General features: G+C 32.8%; 1 long non-coding RNA gene and 1 pseudogene across 1 annotated transcript; one reads left to right on the top strand and one right to left on the bottom strand.

Moving 5' to 3' along the window:
* Positions 1 to 4,825: 4,825 nt before the first annotated feature.
* On the top strand, positions 4,826 to 5,683 carry LOC128158209 (uncharacterized). The gene is made up of 3 exons (XR_008239933.1): positions 4,826 to 4,908; positions 5,037 to 5,130; positions 5,485 to 5,683. It is a non-coding gene; the product is annotated as an uncharacterized LOC128158209 (long non-coding RNA).
* Positions 5,684 to 6,706: 1,023 nt separating this feature from the next.
* Positions 6,707 to 12,192, bottom strand: LOC128159739 (uncharacterized; annotated as a pseudogene).

Below are 12,192 nucleotides of genomic sequence, written 5' to 3'. Positions count from 1 at the left end.
CCGTCGTCCGTCCGTCCGTCCGTCCGTCCGTCTGTCTGTCTGTCCGTCCGTCTGTAAACTTTTCACATTTTCAACTTCTTCTCAAAAACCACTGGGCCAAATTTAACCAAATTTGGTACAAAGCATCCTTATGGAAAGGGGGTTATAAATTGTTAAAATAAAGGGCACGGCCCTTTTCAAAAGGGAGATAATTGCGAAACAGTAAGTTTAGGGTGCATGTCTTTAAAAATCTTCTTCTCAAGAACCACGGCACCAGAAATGCCAATATTTACACAAAAGCTTGTATATATAGTGAAGATTCTAAATTGTAAAAATCGTGACCCTCGGACCAAAACTGGGGCCCCAGGCGGGGTTCAAAGTTTAACATAGAAATACATAGGAAAATGTTTAAAAAATCTTCTTCTCAAGAACCACTGCACCAGAAATGCCAATATTTACACAGAAGCTTTTATATATAGTGAAGATTCTAAATTGTAAAAATGGTGACCCTCGGACCAAAACTGGGGCCCCAGGCGGGGTTCAAAGTTTAACATAGAACAACATATGGAAAATGTTTAAAAAATGTTCTTCTCAAGAACCACTGCACCAGAAATGCCAATATTTACACAAAAACTTGTATATATAGTGAAGATTCTAAATTGTAAAAATCGTGACCCTCGGACCAAAACTGGGGCGCCAGGCGGGGTTCAAAGTTTAACATAGAAATACATAGGAAATTTTTTTTAAAAATCTTCTTCTCAAGAACCACTGCACCAGAAATGCCAATATTTACACAAAAGCTTGTATGTATAATGAAGATTCTAAATTGTAGAAATCGTGACCCTCGGACCAAGACTGGGGCCCCAGGCGGGGTTCAAAGTTTAACATAGAACTACATATGAAAAATGTTTAAAAATTTTCTTCTCAAGAACCACTTCACCAAAAATGCCAATACATAAACAAAAGGTTGTATACATAGTGAAGATTGTAAAAATCGTGACCCCCGAACAAAAATTGGGGCCCCAGTAGGGGTTTAGATTTTAACATATGTCGGAAAATGTTTTAAAATCTTCTTCTCAAGAACCATAGTGCAACTGTTTGGGATATTACTATGCATACATGTACATCCTTAAATAATGTAGATTCAAAAAATTGTAACTCCCGGACAATTGATGGGCACCAAGAGGGGTTCAAAATTTAAACATTTTAAAAAACATAAAGGAAAAGTTTAAAAATTTTCTTCTCAAGAACTACAATGTTTTAGTTTGTGGAATTTCTATGCATGCATCCTTCGATTATGTAGATTCCTAATTGGTAAAATCGTGACCCCCGGACCAATACTGGGGCCCCAAGATGGGGTCAAAATTTATTAAAGAAATATAAAGGTAACATGTTAAAAAATCTTCTTCTCGAGAACTACAATGCTTCAATTTGTGAGATTACTATCATGCATACAACCTTGGATAATGAAAGTTCGACAGTTTTAAAATAGTGACCCCTGGACTAATACTAGAGACCCAAGATGGGTTTAAAGTTAAATGTAGAAGTACCGGTATATATGGAAAATGTTAAAAAATCTTCTTTTCGAGAACTACAATGCATCAATTTGTCAGATAACTACGTCAGCACCCTCAAATAGTGTAGATTCGAAATTATAAAAGCCGTGATCTCAATCTATTACTGGGGCCCCAAGAGGTGTTCAAAGTTTAGCATAGAAATATAGAGGGAAAATGTTGATAAATCTTTTTCTAGGGAACTATAATGCTTCAGCTTGTGAGATAACTAGGCAAGCATCCTTAAATAATGTAGATTCCAAATAATTAAAACTTTAGCACTGGACTAATACTGTGGCCCCAAGAGGGGTTCAAAGTTTAACATAGAAAGATATATTGAAAATGTTTTCAAAAAGTTTTTCTCTAGAACTATAATGCTACAGTTTGTGAGATTACTATGCAAGGATCCTCAAATTTTGTAAACTCTAATGTAGTGGAACCAAGAGTTATCTTTCTTGTGTTCTGTACAGTCTGAGAGTTATTCCTCTTGAAGTGGAACTCTGCTATGTTCAGTTTTTCAGGTTGTGTACGTGCGGTCCCATCGCAGTGCTTCACATTTTCATTCCTATGTTACTATTTATGTTGTTCAAGCCAACCATAAACCTCGGACCATAACTGGGTCCCCAGAAAGGGGTTCAATGTTTAAAATAGAAAAAGCATATGCTACGAAATGTAATGTTACAAGGAACTGTTGTTCAGGTGAGCGATGTGGCCCATGGGCCTCTTGTTTTATTACATTTTATAAATTTCTCTAAATAGTCTTACTGGAAAGTTATGTACATGTGTATTAGTAGCTCTAATTTTTTTCTTCATTTTTTTTATCGCACGGCGCAGTTGATAAGGATTAAGTACTTTTGTAGGTACATATACCTCTGCTCTTTAGAATGGAAAGTACATTTGCCAACGGTTACAAGACCATCTGTTCCTTGGTTCTCGTAGGTGTGAAAATAAAGCGTGTTTGTCGTGATGAATCGGTATCATCAGTAACTCAGCTAGTTGGCATACTACATACATGTATGTAGAATCGTGTCAACGTGCTATTCATTATATATATGACCTGATATCAATCAAAAAATGGATTTTTTTTTTGTCTTCAAAAAACCGAGTGGAAAATTCCATCCTATTGTCGTATAAAGCTTCGACAGATCGCTGCAACGACGATACATTAACAGTCATGGCACAATATCACATTGTGGGTTTGTCTGTGTTGTTGGCCTGTGTGGGTTACGTACTTTCCTGCACATGTCCAATACAATGCCCGACGAATGGCTGTCAAGCGGACTTCTGTAAGCTTAATTTTCCTTGAACTACCGTATAGCTGTTTTTTGGCGGTGATATAATTTTGGGCAATTTAGGCGATTTTTGAAAATTAACCAAAATTAAAATCACCAAATTTAAGCACTTTCTATCTACATTTTATTGACAAAGATGTAGTATTTTGGAGATTAATCATTTTTTCATATTATGATTTATATTTTAGTCTTTGAGCATGAAAAAAAGACAATTGTTACATGCACACTAAAAATCTTCTTCTCAGAAACCAATCAGCCTGGAAAGCTGAAACTTATGTGGAAGCATCCTCAGGTAGGGTCTATTCAAATGTGTTCAAATCATGATCCCCGGGGGTAGCATGGAACATAAGGGGGACACATTTTTACAGGAATATATAGAGAGAAATCTATAAAAATATTCTTCTAAAAACCATTTGCTTAGAAAAGCTGTAACTTTAGTGGAAGCAACTTCAGATAGTGAAGATTCAAATTCGCTTAAAACAAAATCTTGAGGAATAGGGTGGGGCCAATAGTACAAAGGAAAACATTTTAATTATTCACAAAAAATGTAATCTTATCACATATGGTTTACTTATTTGCAAGGTTTGACATATATATAAAAAATTGTTTAGGATCTTTTTTAGAACTGCAATGCGTGATATGACTATAAAATCATCCTGTTAGAAAAGGGACTTGATTATAAACATAAGAAAATCCAGGGTGGGGGGATGGATTTTATTTATACAGGATCGACATGTATTATACAACATTGTCCAGATAGTTTGTAATATGATTCCATTAAGCTTATTTTATCATACCTATTGTTCCTCATGTGAGCGATGTGGCCCACGGGCCTCTTGTTTTTTGTTTTTTTTCTCCTTCAGTTTCGAGGTTTTCTCTGCTTTGAATGCAAACTGGCCTTTTATTTCTGCAATTTTATTTGCCTTACCATAAGGATGCTTTGTGAAAATTGGCCAAGCGGTTTTAGAAAAGAAGTTTAAAATGTAAAAAAAAGATTACAAACGGACGGACAGACGGACGACGAACAAAATGTGATCGGAAAGCTCACTTGAGCTTTTAGCTCAGGTGAGCTAAAAAGTGGAGAGAGATGACCCAACAATTGAACGTTTTTTTTAAAAAGTTAATAGATTCAAGGCCAAAGTCGAATATAGCATTTTAACACCGAATTTTGTTGTGACCGAAATGGTATAGCACCAGGGCTGTGTTCAAGATCGTAGCAGCTAACCTAGCCGCTAGGTCGTAGATATCTAGGTCTATTGAACGGACCGCCAGGTTAGCCGTTAGGGCTCAGATTTGAAGTTGGAAATATTCAAATAAAGACTATTAAAATAAATCGACATAATTTGTTAATTTCAAGCGAAAATATGCATGTTAAAATTCATTATGAATTAGAGGATGAACAAAATATCACTAAGTAAATATATTTCATGTTTGTTACAAAGTAGTAACTAAGGTGGCCATCTTAAATATGAAGCTTAGCAAAAAATATTTAGGCTACGAATATCTACGTAGCGGCTAGGCTAGTTTACCGTTTGTTACAAAGTAGTAACTAAGGTGGCCATCTTAAATTTGAAGCTTAGCAAAAAATATTTAGGCTACGAATATCTACGTAGCGGCTAGGCTAGCTTACCGTTCAACTACGTAGCCCTGCGTAGCAGCGACGATCTTGAACGCAGCCCTGACATAAGGTTACCTTATGGAACTATGGTTTTTAGATTATGGGTTCGATACCACAAACATTTTAGGGTTTAATTTTTTCTTATCATATGGTTAAAATATTCAAAACTGAAAATAATAGGTAGAAATTGTCCTTTTGTAAATTTGTATAATAACATTATCAAATATATCTAATTGAAAAAAATAAATTTGAAGTTGGATTTTACGACTTAACCAAATGGGTATTTGCGTTATCTTGTTCCCCTATCTTCTTTATGCATTTCATTTTTTTCCTGATATTTGTATCCAGTTATAAAATTCTGTAAACTTATATTATTACAGCTGTTCGTGGTCGGGTAAGGGATACCGAATGGGGCAGCTCATCAGGATTAAGGATTTATACAGTGTATGTAGAGCAGATTTACAAGGTATATATGTTAGCCAAGGTGAATTAGTTAGAAAGCAACAATCTTCTATAGTGATAATAAAAAAAAGAAACACTTTTGAACTGTGCACAGTTTTTACAATCTCAAAATATTTGGAATATGAAATTAAGTGGCCTGCAGGAACACGACCAGAGTATATAAGGGTAGAAGCAAGCGAACTAAATGGCTTATTGTTGTGGTATGGACCGACTTTCGTCATATCCGGTAAATATGTATTATCTTAAATTTAAGAAAAAAAGAAATATATTTTTGGTGTCGTAAATATTCTCTTAAAAATTCAGTTGAACATTTAATAGAAAAAAATGTCATGTATGTTTAATATGAAATCCACAAAAATAACGTAGAGCAACTAAACCCCAAAGCAGCGTTAAATGTTTAAAAAATATATCAATGATATGAAAATGGTTTTACGGATGTGACCGGTGAGCAAAGGATGCTCACTCCTCCATGACACCTGATCCTGTTTTGTATTAATTTTTTCATTTGGACTTTTGATTTTGGAACACTGTTCGTTATTATCCCCACATTTCATTTAAAAGGTCATTTAATCTGTTGTAGGAAGTAAAGATGGACTGAAACTTACAAAAAACTCTTGTGATTACACAAAAACATGGGACAGGATTCCTAATCGGGAGAAACCGAATCTATCGTGCAATACGAATTAACGACACTAAATAGCAACCCTTTTAAAATAACTCAGTTTGTGTTGATCTATTGATAGCTTCAGTCATATCGATGAGTTGTTTAAAATAAAACTGTCGACAAAATAAAAAGGAATGCTTTTTGTGAATATTGCGGGATGAATTGCAAGAGCTAGATGTTGGCATTATGACAAGCACATTTGAACATCACAACTACAATTCGTATTGCTAGGTTACCGAATATCGATGTCACTGATAAAATACATGTGCACGTATTTCGCTTCCTGAATACACATTATAACTCAGTCTTTCACATGTGTGCACGCGCTGTCGTTTTGTTTGGACACATTTTAGTATCAAAAGTTTTTGCAACTTCAAGTTCTTCTTTTTGATAATGGCGTTCTCATAGTATTGAAAAGCACCTCCGTTATCTTCGAGGGATCAACTGATATTTATTAACCTTACGTTGTCATGCAAGATACAATGTGCCAGATAATTATGCCAATGCCAAGGTGGCATTTTTGCACCCGTCTAAGCTGCATATGTCGAAAAACTAAATATGCCATATGAAAGACCATTGCTTGAAGAGTTTACAACCAACTTTGTTTTCATGGTATAACACCTGTCAGGTGAGATATATACCTTTCATAAATAAATTCATACAGGAAAATAGGTAATGCAAGAAATTCTTATAGGAATTTCAATTCCGACAGGATTTGATAAAATCAGATGGAAAATCCTAATTTAATTGAAAAACTACCTGTCTAAATATAATTCCTACAGGAAATACTATTCTCCTATAGGAAATATAATTCCTCTTGGATTTTTAGAAAATCCTATAGGATTGTATATATTTCCTGTAAGAGAATCACTTTCTCTTATAGGAATTATCATTTTTCTATATTTCTCATTAATTTTTAAAGGTAAATATCTCACCTATCAGGTAAAACAATTTTTAAAAAAAGTGGACATAAAATCTCTAGACAATGGTCAATCTATCATTTGGTATATATGAATTTTCCCGAAACTGCATCTTAAGCGATTGCAAAAAATGCCACCTTGGCACTAGCATTATTATCCGGAACAGTGTAAGTTTAACAAATCCGGTTTTTCTTATCAAGATACATTAAAAATTTAAACAAAGTCTTATATTTTATTCAATATGTAAAGTAGTAAAAAACGGCATATCTTTCTTTATGCTTATTAATCTTTATCTAAAAAATATATGGGCTTTAAAAACATTCAACTTTACAAGGTACTGCCATTTAACATCTTTATGAAATGGAACATCAAAAGTATCAGAATGTAAAAACCCAGCATAAAATCTGCAAGATATGATACAAGGAACATGATAAAGGTAGCACATGACAAATTGTACTAAATAAATGCATTTACAGTTATAAAATGAAACAAACTTCAAACAAGATTTATTTTTAGTTAGTACATTGTAACAAAAGTCAACCAATTACGATGATCCAGTGTACAGCATATCATGACTCTGCACTCTATCAATCAAAGCTATAAAACGCTTCACAAAAAAATAAAATCAACAGTCTTAAAACTGATAACAGCAAACCAAATACAAAATGTCATAAAACTTTTTATGATACTTTCATGTTAAAAACTGAAATCTGATTGGTTTAGACGCATTTGATATTCCGTTCTATTACCCTCAGCGTTAGCAACACACTTAGCAACGGGTAACACAAGGAATTGTTACATGCGCGGTTCGCCGTAGCATTCACGTAAAGCAGTAAAAAATTCTCTAAAATTAAGACATTCAATATTATAAAATAAATAGTGCCTGTTTGGGAGGATAATAGTTGAAATTGACACCCTTCGAAAACCATTGTCAGCCTCCGCTTCGCGTCGGTTGATAATGGTTTCCTCGGGATGTCAATTTCAACTGTTACCCTCCCAAACAGGCACTATTTATATAATATATTCATTTGTAGAACAACAGAATGAAAACTTGACATGTCTGTTTAAGGTTAGGATCTAGTTAGAATGGGGTAAGTATTGTCTTTATCTGTTTATGGTACTTTATTTATCATGGATCATAAATGGTTTGATATATGATTTTCCAGGTATAAATGGTCAAGACGGAATTATGTAAAAAGTCTAGCATTTTTTCGCATTTCATATAAAATGATAAGAAAAGTAGTTGGGGTATTCTGATTTTTGAAAGAAAATGCCATGAATATCTTTTAAATTGAATACACTAAGGTTGTCTGACGTGGAACAAACTCTTGTGTTTTAAACTAATGTTCTTCATATTTCGTTGAAAATTACACTTTACACTGTTATTTGTTGAAAAATGTTCTCCTGGTGCATCATTTAAGACAATGCTATGTAGAAATTTAGCGCCATGTTTGAAATTCATATCTCTTATTTAAAACAAGCTTTCTTTAGATGAGTAGATTTTGATCTTTGATTTAAATAAAGATGTTAAGTAATGCATAAATATCAAATGAAAAATTCACTCATATTTTCATAACACATACTACATGTAAGTAAAAATGTTTTTTTTTTTTTTTGCTAATATGTTAACATATTTCAGAACATCATATAATGATAGTGTTGTCACAAAACCAGGAATACCAGTTGAACTCAATCCTTAATGAAGTCAGCCAGTGATAGATGGAACATGAGATAATGGTTGCCCCAAATGTTTGTTTTCATCATCGTTGGCAATCGAGTAATATTTAATGCATATACATGTACAAACAGGCGAGATTTTAAATATATGGAACATACAGGTACCGGTGCTTCGTATAATGAAACTGCTGACCAATTTTCATTTGCATGCGATAAAAACCGCAATTTCGGCACTTTTTTCCCGTGACAAATTTTTTTTTATTCGAAGGAAAAACCATACATGAAAAGCCCAAGTTCCGAAAGTTGGTCGCCAAAAATCAGGGTTCAATCGCAAAATACTAGTTTATCATTTACTGAAAAAGACTTTTATAAATATCCTCCCCGAAGAGAATAGTACGGAGGATGAAGAGAACAGTGACTGCCATTAATATAAGGAGGACCACGAAACCAAATGTGCAGCTCTGTAAATAGAAGAAACGCATTAATTTTTAATTCATGAGCTGTTATCTAAAAATTACATTTGATGAAAAAAAACATTCAAAACCATACAAAAATAACTCGTTTTACTTTGAATGAATTTTTATTCATAAACACGATCAACAATATTTTTTACTATAAATTTCTGCCTAAATGAAGACCCAGTGTTTTAAAATGTGTGTCAAATCAAACTTTAAAAAAAAAATTGAACAGTTAATACAGCTTCAAAACTTACAAAATATCTATGCCTTTGCACGTTTGACTTCCTACAGTTAGATTACGTTTATAAGGTCAAAATAATTTAACAGCTTTAGCATGATCACATAATTGTTTAAATAACACACCAAAAGGCATTAATTTTGGTTATAATTTAAGAAAATCTAATGATAGTCGTTAAATACAACTATACCAAAAATGTTACATTTAATCTTCACAAAGGGTACCAAAATTCACAAAATTTCACATTTTTTGTAAAGTTCTTAAGTTATAGAGTTTACATACTATTTTTATTCAACATTTATGAAGAGTAATATATTTTGCTAACAACAACTGAAAAAAACACAAAAAACTTATTTTTTTACAATTTACCAGCTAGTTTTTGTTTGATAGTCTCTTGAACATGTACACCCCCGTATTGTTTGAGTTTTTTTGGCATACATTTGAAATCATTCAAATATTCCATTAGACATAATCTGACAGTCACTTAAAAGGATAAAGTTATTCAAACTGTATCATAAATATCAATTTTTTGTCTTAGATGATACTACTGTAGAAACAAGTGCAGTAATACCCCCTCCCCCCTTCTAGCAATTTATTTTCCGACAAGTCTTTTTGACACACTAATGGTTTCCTTTCCTTTTGAAAAAAATGATAACTATGAACAATATATATGTACTGAAGCCACTTTATCATTCTTGTACAATATTTTCAATCAAATACATGTCATCTTAAATGATCATTGGTTTCTCCAAAACTATAACCGAAAATTTATCACGCTGTGTAAAAACAAAACCGGACTCGAAAGCAACTGCGTCTGCCTTAACTGTCAATTTAGACTATCCTGGACAAAATTTTCCTAAAAATTCAGCTTGATTGAGTTTTAATTGTATTGATTCGATTTAAGTTCAGTTGTTTGTCCCTCCTAAATTATCAAATATCACCTGCTGGAATAGCGTTTCAAAGTTATTTAAACTTTTCAATTTTCTTGGATTTACAAATTTCAATGGCATTTCAGTAAATGAAATTGTTTTGATAAATAACATCATTAATACGTTTTAATGTGACTTTTTAGACTATCCTGGACAAAATTTTCCTAAAAATTCAGCTTGATTGAGTTTTAATTGTATTGATTCGATTTAAGTTCAGTTGTTTGTCCCTCCTAAATTATCAAATATCACCTGCTGGAATAGCGTTTCAAAGTTATTTAAACTTTTCCTTTTTCTTGGATTTACAAATTTCAATGGCATTTCAGTAAATGAAATTGTTTTGATAAATAACATCATTAATACGTTTTAATGTGACTTTCTTGGAATTCCCCATACCTTTCTGATGTCTTTGCACCATTGCATCATGTCTGCTTTCTCTGCTTCATTGTATTTTGTTGACATTACCAAAGGTTTCTAAAAGTGTTCAAAAACAAAATATATTGTCGGAGAAAACGCTCACGCACAGTAATATACATGTACAAGTAGCATCGTTAGGATGGTGTTAACTCATTGAAAACATTCATCCACAGATGATAGTTTATGTTATAGGATTTCGATTGTAGTGGTATTTATGATTTCAAAAAGTGGTTCAAAACGTTAACGGGCAGTGTATATAAATAGATACAAATATATAGATTTCGGCAACCATTTATAAAAAAAATATTCTAGTTTAACTTTCCTTTATAAATAGTCTAAACGTTACCTATTTTTGATTCAGTTTAACAAAAACTGAATGATAACACGAGAACACTTATAGTCCTAAAGTACTTGTTTTGAATTGATGCTGTTGGCATCTATGGTCAACATATTTGAGATATGGTATCTATTATAGTTTTTCAGCATTTTTCAATTTGTTTGCATTGGTCGCCATACGAAACACGAATACGAATATTTCAGTCGTATTACGTGACGTTACATTTGATATGTGACTGCTTTACTTAACACGTAGGTTGGGGTTGGAGAAAACTGAACAAATATTGCATTGAATAAGAATATATATTATTTCAAAAATAAAACAGCGTTTAATTTTTATGATAACCATCTTGTATCATAGTATGTTTTTCTTTTGGTAAAACAATAATGATGGACGTTTTATACACGTAACAATAGCAAACTGAGAAATTACGGATCTAAGTTAAATGTAATTTAATATACAATGATTATTAAATAATGAATGTCAAGTCTTACCATCAGTTTTAAGAACTCATTTCATGCAAAGAAACTCCCATAAACCAAAACAAACGTTATAGACTACAAAAAGCCAAGACAAAGATGGACCAGAAATCACTACATTCATCTTGACTTCTAACAATAGAATTTATGCGAATAACGACTCATTGTAAAGGCACCACAATCTCATCACCACATGGAGGATATATCAAAAGTAGAAATATACACGAGATTAGTATGTAATGTCATGCATTTGGTGTCGTTGAGGTATACTTGAATGCTTTTTGGTTTTCTATAACAGTGTATACACATACATTTCAAATTCAATATGATAATAAATGCATGATCATGTATTCTATGTATGCACATAGGATGTGGTCTTAATTTTGAGAATACACACATTACAATTTCTATACCGCATGGCGATTCATGAGGGATAGAAAGGTTGCAACGTTGCAGAAAAAAATGAATATTCCGCAATAATAAGCGGGTAATGAAATTTTTTCTGCAATGATCGTTACCTTCTTTATCCGCATGAATCATTAAAATGAAATATTTGTTTTTATTTACATTTTTCTTGTAATAAAGTATTCAATTTATCATAAACAGTACTCAAAGTATGTAAATCTTTAAATGTACATCAGCACGTTAGATAAAAGAAATAGTCAAGTTTTCATATATTAGAATTTGATTATTGCCCCATCATAATTTTTTTCATGCAGTCTGTGATTTTTCTTTGGTTGCTAAGGTTTCGACCTATCAATTAACTGTTTAGAACTCCATCATATTGATTTCAGCTCTGCCAGTTTCAGTAGCGCTGTGAATTACTTTCGGTTCGCTTCATAAATATAGGAGAATATGAAGGTAAATTTATGACAATAAATGCATGATCATGTATCCCAATACATGTTCTCAACGATGGCTTTGACGGTGTGTATTTCATAAATAGTACATGACTTTCTAATGACGAACAACTTTCACAAGTTGTACTCGATCGAAGATTTTGTATGCACACCCACACTTTATCGTTATTGTTGAAAGAAAGCCTCTTACCAAAATTTCATCACCAACTCTTCCTGTGTTTTCCATAGCTATAATAACTTCTGCTTGTAGCCCTTCCTGTTAGCTTTCCATTTAGTTGTACTGTACCCTTTCCTTTCATCTTTCTCAGCCAT

This window comes from Crassostrea angulata, chromosome 8 (genome assembly GCF_025612915.1).
Source record: "Crassostrea angulata isolate pt1a10 chromosome 8, ASM2561291v2, whole genome shotgun sequence".
Lineage (NCBI taxonomy): Eukaryota > Metazoa > Mollusca > Bivalvia > Ostreida > Ostreidae > Magallana > Magallana angulata.
The sequence above is the reverse complement of the archived record's forward strand: the minus strand, read 5'-3'. Positions and strand labels throughout refer to the sequence as shown.